The sequence below is a fragment of the Hylobates moloch genome, unplaced genomic scaffold (assembly GCF_009828535.3).
Source record: "Hylobates moloch isolate HMO894 unplaced genomic scaffold, HMol_V3 SCAFFOLD_20, whole genome shotgun sequence".
NCBI classification, from domain to species: Eukaryota; Metazoa; Chordata; class Mammalia; order Primates; family Hylobatidae; genus Hylobates; species Hylobates moloch.
In genome coordinates this window covers 1,161,738-1,171,861 of record NW_026652295.1, presented here as the reverse complement: position 1 = coordinate 1,171,861, position 10,124 = coordinate 1,161,738, and positions in this window count along the sequence as shown.

Sequence of the window (10,124 nt, the reverse complement as noted above, 5' to 3'; positions counted from 1 at the left end):
AGACACAGATATTATTTATTATCTCAAATAAGAATACTTTATTTCTTATTTTCTTGCTTAAAAAGGCAGAAATGGATGATGAATATGAAGGAATCAGCTTATCAAACAAAGGGGAAAATCCAGTGGTAGGCTATTCATTCAGTAAATAGATAGTATTTTTGACGGACTAGGGATAATTTCCAATGCTCCTTCAAAAACACTACTGATGGGTGGAGAAAAGCACTTGCATTTTCTCCCAGAAGGGTAGTATTTTTTATTAAAGATGGGGTCTCACTCTGCCTGCCAGGTTGGAGTGTAGTCACACAATCATAAATCACTGCATCCTCAAAATCCTGGGCTCAAGTGATCCTCTTGCCTCAGCCTCTTAAGTTGCCGAGATTACAGGTGTGTGCAACCATGCCTGTCTTAGAAGGGTGGTATTTGCCTATATTTGTCACTGATATGGTTTGGCTGTATCCCCACCCAAATCTCATCTTGAATTCTCACATGTTGTGGGAGGGACCCGGTGCGAGGTAATTGAATTGTGGGGGCAAGTCTTTCTTGTGCTGTTCTCCTGATAGTGAATAAGTCTCATGAGATCTGATGGCTTTATAAGGGGGAGTTTCCCTGCACAAGTGCTCTCTCTTTGCCTGTTGCCATCCATGTAAGACATGATTTGCTCCTGCTTATCTTCTGCCATGATTGGAAGGCTTCCCCCACCACGTGGAACTGTAAGTCCATTAAACCTCTTTCTTTTGTAAATTGCCCAGTCTTGGGTATGTCTTTATCAGCAGCATGAAAATGGACTAATACAGTCACCTTTACTTTAGGCTGGAGAATAGGGGTGGCATTTGTTTGTTCATCATTCATTCGGCAAATATGTTTTGAGTGCCTGCTGGGTACCAGTTCTGTGTCTCCAATACACTGCATGGTGGTGCCTAATAGATAATGTTAGTTGAAACTGAGTTTTAAAGAGTTGGCCTTGATGAGGGGCTATTTGCCTGCCCCCATACCAAGAGGACTAATAATGTGGGGATGTTCTGCCTCTGCTCCCTTCCTTTCTTACTCTTCTCTCTCCTCCTCCCCCTTCTCACCTTAGCCATGTTGAGTGTCTGCTGGTCACAGCCATGGGGCTGTGGAAAAGCATCTTTCCCTTAAAGATGCACCCTTCAACTTGGCCCAACCCTGGCTTAGGTACGGCATAAGTACTCAAAATAGAACCAGCCCAGGAGTTTTTACTACTCCGGACACAGGACTTTGCTTTCGGCCAGAAAAGTCCTTGGAGATGGACTTGGTGCTCCTTGGGGGGAACTGCCCAGTGAATGATTGCATTGAAGCTTTGGAAACCATTTTTTCTCCAACAATTTCCTTGTCTACAAGTTTATGAGGCAGTAAATAGCCCCTGTGTGCATAATGAATTCTGACATCATAGTCCACGGCACTTAAAAACAGCGGGTTGGCCTGTGCTTTTATTAGCAGCACAGCCTGAGGCGGAAAACTACCCCAGCCCGTCCCAGCATTCTATTATAGACCTTACTATAAAACCTGCCCTGGCGTTCCCTGTCTTCAGCAAAGATGCTTTTTCAGGGTGCAAGTAATTTCCTCTCCCCTCTACTTGAGGATTGTCAGAATGCGATGCAGTCAGATTATGCAAAGCCTGGGTCATCCTCAGTTTTTTGACTGTGGGTGCAAAACATGGTTTCCAGGAGACCTGGGTAGTCCTCATCTACAGAGGGTGACAGAATATGAGCAAGTTTCTCAGATCTCTGTGGCAACGCCTGGTGACTTCTACCTTCCTTCTTGCCATTCGTCCTGACCTGGAACCTGTGAAGTTTTGGCAATTTCATTTGAGTGAGTGAAGGAAATATATTGAAAAATAGGTGAGGGAGGAGGGGCTGGAAATTGAGGATGAAGTATTAGTTCATAATGTGTCTCCTTTGGGCAAGTTGAAAAGATTTCAAAGAAACTAAGACAGAAAAGTAATAATTTTCCTGTGAGTGGAGAAAACTTCATTTTAGAAGCAATAGTAAGGAGGGCACAGAGAGGGCTAGTGTGTTCTGATTTTTACCATGGAGGTTCATTTTCCTGTCCCTGAGGGTCTCTGGCACATGGATGGAGAGAGCTGATGACAGGTTACAGTTTATGATGGTGAGTCTTATTGGTATCTATGAGGCATTCATGATCCATCTGGCTTAATTATTATAACTTAAGGGGGATCGGGGAAATTGTTTTATGGTTCCACTGCACGGGGTGGACCATCAGTCGCAAAACGTCTAACAATTACCAATAAACTGCTTAGAATATAAACATTGGTTTATTGTGGAGTGAGCATAAATTCTCCTTTTTTCTCTTTCCCAACTTGAGAGTGCTTCTCATTTAAAATAATATCCAGAAGGTCTGTGTTTTACAATTCCAAGATTGTAGTATCTTCCTCTTAAAGTAGAAGATGTGGCTGGGCATGGTAGCTCATGCTGTAAATCCCAGCACTTTGGGGAGGCTGAGCAGGGAGGATCACTTGAGTCCAGGAGTTTGAGACAAGCCTCGGCAACATGGCCACATCCCATCTCTACAAAGAATTTTAAAAAGCCAGGCATGATGGCGTGTGTCTGTAGCCACAGCTACTTGGGAGGCTGAGGTAAGAAGATCACTTGAGCCTGGACAGTTGAGGCTGCTGTGAGCCAAGGTTGTGCCACTGCACCCCAGCCTGGGTGGCAGAGACCCTGTCTCAAAAATAAATAAATAAATAAATAAATAAATAAATAAATAAATAAAATAAAAGATAAATAAAATGGAAGATGTGTGCCCTAGGGTCCATCCTTTAAGGAGACTGCTGTGAGTGGGGGATCATCTTTTAAGGAGACCTCGGTGAGGTGTGGATGGGTGGTAGGCTAGCTCAGGACACACTTTCATCAGAAGCGGAAGGGGTGGGGATGGGCATTGGAACCTTGGCATGCTCTCTCCCTGCGGTGGATCGAGCATCTGTGGGTTGGCCTGGGCTGGGCCCTGTCTTGTGCGCCTGGTCTTCTCAGAGATGAACCTTCTAGGGTGAGGGGTCAGTGGTGTTGGGCTTCCACCACCCACGAGACAGCCTGGAGGGGTCTGCTCCCTCTTTTGGTCTTTAGTATTTGGCAACTGATGACACAACTAATGCTTTTTCCTCTAGAGTCTTCTCTGTTCTCTGGACACCCTCATTTTTGCTTCAAATCTCTCTCGTGTAAAAAGCTTCTTTAAGAAACTCTTAGGTTTTCCTGTTTTGATTTTGAGAGAACACGGCTTCTTCAGGCTTGTTATTCCAAGGCCTAGAGCTGGCCTCCTTACTTTGGTATAGATATTAATACCTTGATGAAAGTTTGCTAATTTCCTTATTTTGTTTATTTTTGGGGATGGTATCTCTCTATCACCCAGGCTGGAGTGCAGTGGCACGATCCTAGCTCACCTCAGCCTCAACCTCCTAGGCTTAAGTGATCCTCCTGCCTCAGCCTCATGAGTAGCTGAGACTCCCAGTGTGTACAACCCTGCCCAGATAATTTTTAACTTTTTTTGTAGAGATGGGGGCCTCACTATGTTGCCCAGGTTGGTCTTGAATTCCTGGCCTCAAGTGATCCCTCTGTCTTGGCTTCTGAAAGTACTAGAGTTACAGGCATGAGCCACCATGCTTTGCTATTTTCCTTATTTAAAAAAAATTCCTCTGTCCCTGGGACAAAGAGAGAAGTAAAACAAACAAGTCAAAGTTTTCGTGCTTTTCTAGGTCATCACAATTTGATTGTGGAAACAAAATTCTGAAATACTTTTTGTTTTGAATGAAATTCAGAATGGAGGGGCATCTGGCATCTGCCTTTTCATACAGCCGAACGAGGATTCTAGGAAAAGTCCACACATATTTGATTTTTGACCTCGTTTTTATCTGGATCTTTGCCTTCTGTGGTCTGCACTATGAGCTATGACAGTCTTCTTTCTCTGAGGTGTCTTCTTACTTGGGAAGGGCCTGCAAGCTCCATAACAGTTTTCTTTGCATGATTTCCTGTGGTGGTTGAGCATTTAGCAAACAATCTCGATGCTCCTCTGTGCTTTTGAGGTGAAATTTAACTCAAGGTTCATCTGTGTCCTGGAGACCTGTTGCTCTGTGTTAGCCGTGTGTGTGGCATTCCCTGCACTTCAGAGCCACACGGTGAGCTGTCCTCCATAGCGACTTATACAGCACAGGTAAATTACCCAACGGGACTTCAGAACCAGAGCAGACCCATGAAGGCAGGGACTTGACATATCTGGGATTTTGACTTAGTTCCTGAGATAGGAAAGCCTTCTTTTTCCTTTGCAAGTTTCTTTTCCCTTTTACTTTTTTCAAGTTTCATTGTTGCTGCATAGGTTATCTGTAGGTCAGTGGGTTTACGGGTTGTTTGGATTTCCTAAAATTGTGTTTTTCCCTAAATGTGGCACGAGAGATTGTTTGCAGGCTGCTGTGTGAATGGGACGGCCCACTGTGGCCGACACAATGCTGCTATTTCTGTTTCTCTCTGTTGCCCCCAATGAAGGTATTTTAAGGCTCCCTGGTATTTAAGAAGACTAAAACCAGCAGAGAAAAATCCTGGACTTCTTCGGTTTCCTGCCAATTCTGCAGAGTTCAGAACAACTTTTATTTATTTATTTTTTAAAAGAATTTTTTCCATGACATTCAAGAAGCCAGCTACATTTTGCAATACTTTTCTTTCTGATGAATAATTTTTCCAGATACAGCGTGTGGGTGAATTTCGGTTTAGATACGCAGGCCGTATAACTCCAGATGTTTATGAGTTCATGGAATGGAAGATATAAATGTCCTGACTTTGCTGTATGCCTTGAGAAGCATCCCTTTTTCTATTTAGAGAGGGAGAGAAAAAAACCCAACAACCCAGATTTGCTTAATTTCCTGCTTTAAACATTTACACTTTAAAGGAGCTCATTTACATAATAAATTATATTGCTTGGGAGCATATGTGGGGAAATTTTGACCAAAAACTCTTTTCCTTTAATCTGCACATGCCGTGATTTGTGAAAGTGTGTGTTCACATGCAGAATTACTTATCAATATGGAAGGCTTTAGTCCATGGACAGCACAGTTTAAAATAAACTTGACTCAGTTAGCAACATGGTAAATTATTATTCATCCTGAAAATCATATTTTAAAAGTTTATTTAGTTCTCTTACCTTAACAAAGGTAAAGACATTAAGTAAATTCATAGAATTATTTTGAGTTACCACTCAGAAAATAATTTAAAACTTAATAACTGCATTGTGTAACAGTCTTTTGGATCCAATTATTTGGGATACTTTGTATGAGAATAAATGACTGTTTCTTACTGTAAAATATAGAATGGAGTCACTTGAATAGGATCCTTAGGTTTTAATATTTTTATGTTTGTGATGCTGATGGATCTACAGATGAACATTCATAAAACTTTCAGGTTTTCAACAAATATTTATGGAACCATTGCTACATGCCAGAAATATTTGCCAAGGGCTGTTGATTCATGGGTGAACAAGGCTGATAACGTTTGCTGCCCAGCCTTCCCTGAGAAAATGTAAGAGAACACTGAAGGATACAGGGAAGATGATGTTAGGGGTTGGATTTGGCCTCCCCAGAGCTCATATGTTGAAGCCCTCACCTTCAGGACCTCAGGATGTGACCGTATTTAGAGAGAGAGTCTTAAAAGAGGCAATTACGTTAAAATGAGGCCTTTGGGTGAGCCCTAATCCAATTTAGATGCTGTCCTTATAAGGAGAAGAAATGAGGACACAGACACACAAGAGGGAAGGTCATTTGAAGACACAGAGAGAAGATGCCATCTGCAAGCCAAGGACAGGAGCCCCAGGAGAAACCAGCCCTGCCCACATCTTGGTATCAGACTTCCAGCCTCCAGGACTGTGAGAGGATAAATGCTTGTTGTCTAAGCCCCCAGTGTCTGATATTTGTTACGGAAGCCAGAGCACACGAATCCAGATAGAAAGCTGACTAATAAAACAGAAAGAGGAATACTGCTTAAGGAGACTGGGTTGAATGACTGCTCACTATCCTATGCCAATAAATTGCGGAATTTTAAAAAAGTATGTGCAGAGTAAATGCTAATGCTTGATGACTGTGCCTATAATAAGTGACGCAGACATGTTACTACTGCTTTTCTACTATGCCTGTTAATATTATTTGCAAAACTCCTGAAGCATGGGGATGACGCCATCTGCTGGACCGTATCCTGCTCCTGTGCGTAAGGGCAGAGGGTAGAGGAGGTGCTTGATATTGATCTAAACTAAATCATTCTTAAAACTGCAGGAGTCTGTCGTGAGCCATGGGAAGTTGTTTTCAAGTAAGGGGAAAGGGAAGTTTTGTATTATGAATACTGTCCACATCATCTCTTTTATCTGGGAAGAAGCTGAGGTTCTGCTTTGCAGTCACATTTTTGTCCATGGTAAGTGGATAAATGTGGTTTGCATCATTCAGTGCCTTGGGAATGTCTTACGGGATATTTCTGGAATGGGCAAAGTTCAGCACAGTCTGGAGCCAAAATGTCCCCATTATTGAGCCAATATAGTTCAAATGTTTATGACCCATCACCAGAATGGCGTGCACATGTGAGGGGTTGTCAGTGAGGTGGAACATGTCCCCAGGAACGGAGAGAAAGCTGTGGAGAAGCAAGCGTGCCGTGTGGCTGCCTTGAATGTCCTTTCTGGTTTGGAAGCCTGCAGCTGCAGAAGGCCTGTGAGTGTGGAGGAGGCTCTTCCTGGTAAAAATGCACCTCCCAACCCTGGTTGGAAGCCCCAAGGCTGTGGGAAAGCCCGGGCTCCCTGGGCCTTGATTTTTTTTTTTTTTTTTTCTTTTCCTGGATTCTGCCTTCAAGATCAAAGGAAGTCATCTAGAGTAGTGTTCTCATGATGTGGTCTGTGGATCCCTGGGGTCTCCATGACGCTCTCAGGGGTCTGTGAGGTTGAAACTATTTCATAATAATACTAAGACAGTATTTCCTCTTTTCACCATCACTCTCGCATGAGAGTGCCCTAGGGTTTTCCAGAGGCTACGATACGTGGCGTGTGAAGATACTGCACAATGGCTGGTGAAACATGGGCTTGTGTGTTCTTATGTCCTCCAGAACCTTCTAAGTTAGTAGGGTTGATGTGTTCGAGGCACATTTTCAGAGATGAACTCAGCTTGTTCTCAGTACCTCCGCTGCGTTCTTGCTGTCTTCCCTGTGTCTGCTATCATCTTTATAAATTGTTATTTTGAAGTCCCAACAGTTTCTCTGCAACTGTGCGGAAATATGACAAAAAGCAAGTATGGTTTTTGTCTTGTTTCAATAGCATTCTCCTATTTTTTCTGAACCCTTTTATAAATTTTATAATTCTGTCTAAAACTGTTACAATTCTAGAATCTAATATCTTATTCTAAAATAAAATGAAATTTATTTGTAACACATTTTTTGTTATATTTAAGGATGGGTCATGGACTTTCCAAAGGGACATTAGAAGATGTGCAGCATCTCATGTGTAAAGACGCTGAAAAGGACAGAATTGCTGTATCAGAGCATTCTCTCAGTCATGAGAGGAGAAGTCTAATCCCAAGAAACTGTGTGAAATTGTAAATAGGCAATGAAAATGTGATGGACATCAGCTCTATAGACGTTAAGAATTTACCTTACTGTGTCTTACACAACAGAAAAAATTCCAAATTATATTATGGTGCTAGTTAAATTGTGACATTATTTTTGGACAAAACACTCAGAGTTTAAGGAAAAAGAGCGTTGAGTATTTTAAACATAGACTTGATGAGCTCCTTAAAAACCCCAAAATTGTTAACAGATTTCCAAACTAGACACGAAAGAACTGCGGAAGCATCTTACGGAGTAAGTTATCATATTCATAGGCTGGGTAAGAGCACAACAGCTGACTGAAGAATGAAGCCCTGCAGAGCGGGCTTTGCTGAATGTCTACTGGCTGCAAAGTCAGCAAAGAAGCCATGGCGCTGCCACCGTCCATCAATACTGTGACCTGTTGAATGAAAACCTCAGCTGCAAACATGAAGACTGTATTACTAGCTTGTCTGCACAATTGTACTTTTGGCTTATAGATGGAGGCTGGACTTACTGCTTTTCTTTTTTTTTAGATGGGGTTTCACCATATTGGTCAAGCTGGCCTTGAACTCCTGACCTCAGGTGATCCACTGACTTCGGCATCCCAAAGTGTTGAGATTACAGGTGTGAGCCACTGCATCCAGCCAAATTTCCTTCCTTTTTTTTTTTTTTTATTATACTTTAATTTCTACGGTACATGTGCACAACATGCAGGTTTGTTACATATGTAGACATGTGCCATGTTGGTGTGCTGCACCCATTAACTCATCATTTACATTAGGTATATCTCCTAATGTTATCCCTCCCCACTCTCCCCACCCCACAACAGGCCCCGGTATGTGATGTTCCCCACCGTGTGTCCAAGTGTCCTCATTGTTCAATTCCCACCTATGAGTGAGAACATGCGGTGTTTGGTTTTCTGTCCTTGCAATAGTTTGCTGAGAATGATGGTTTCCAGCTTCATCCATGTCCCTACAAAGGACATGAACTCATCCTTTCTTATGGCTGCATAGTATTCCATGGTGTATATGTGCCACATTTTCTTAATCCAGTCTATCATTGATGGACATTTGGGTTGGTCCCAAGTCTTTGCTATTGTGAATAGTGCCACAATGCACATATGTGTGCATTTTCTTGTATTAATCTCGTATCAGATAAATGATTCATCAAAGGAGGCTTCTTTGATGGGAATGACACACGGTGCTGAAATAGTCAAAGTGATGGATAACTTTTCAGATGTCTTTTATTCTGTGTTGACATTTACACCGCTGTGCACCTGCGGTGGTGGGTCAAACAGCTGTTGTCTCACCGCACATTGAGGCAGTGATACCAAACTGTACTGTACTTGTAACCACTGTGTTCTTTGCTTCTTTGCTGTCACACACTCACAGTCAAAAAAAAGTCGGCTTTCCTGAAGAATGTCTTGGTGAAGAGGTAGAAGCCATTAATTTTGTAAAATGTTGGCCCTTCGTTACGTGTCTTTTGAGTACTCTGTGTGATGAAGTGGGAAGTATATATCAATCCCTTCCACTGCATATTCAATTACAGTGGTCGCTTTGAACAAAGCGTGCATATGGTTATTTAAATTGCCAGCTGAATTTATTGCTTGTTTCATAGAACACCATTTCGACTTGAAAGGAGGACTGAAAAACTGTGGTTGTTCTGACTGAGGTGTTTGGTGGCTTTTTCTTTAAAATAAATGAAGTGAGCTTGTCGCTTCAAGGGAAGCAATAACTGACAGTATTTGTTGCCAAGGTAAAATATGGGCTTTCTAGTCAAAGTTAGAATTTTGGAAAACCTGGGCCAGGAGTGGCGGCTCACGCCTGTAACCCCAGTACTTTTGGGAGGCTGAGGTGGGGGATTACTTGAGGCCAGGAATTCAAGACCAGCTGGGTATGGAGGTTTAAGAAAAGAATAGGTATGAAGTAGTCTTATTTCTTGTTTTTTCAAATTACTCAACCCATATTGTAATGATCTAAACGGACATTTCAAGATACAGATACTGTAAACAAAAAAGGGGCAAAATCTGTAATGCATAAGCTAGATAAAGGGTTAATACGTCCAGTGTATGAAGAGCTCTCACACATTGTCAAGGAAAAGACAAAAACCTAATAGAAAAATAGGCAAAGAATACAATTTGGGAATTCATAGTTGGAGAAATCCAGATTATACATAAATATGAAAAGAAGTGCAATGAAAGAGGGAAATGCAGTTTAAGTAATAATGGTACTGTTTTCACCCATATGCTTGGCAAAAATTAAACACTGGGACAGACAGAATTCAGAGAAATAAAATTTCCAATAGACTTTTGTTGTGAGTGTGAATTGGAATATCACTTTTGGAAAATAACCTGGCAATATCTAAAATTGGGGGAAATAAACTCGTTAGAACTTTGACACAGCCATCGCACGTTTGGGAATATATCCTTGAGAAAGAAAGTCTCCAATTTATAACAATACATGTACAAAAGTGTTTATTTCTGCATTCTTCCTTTTATTGAGATACAGTTCACATTCCATAGAATTCACCCATTTAGAACATATATTTATA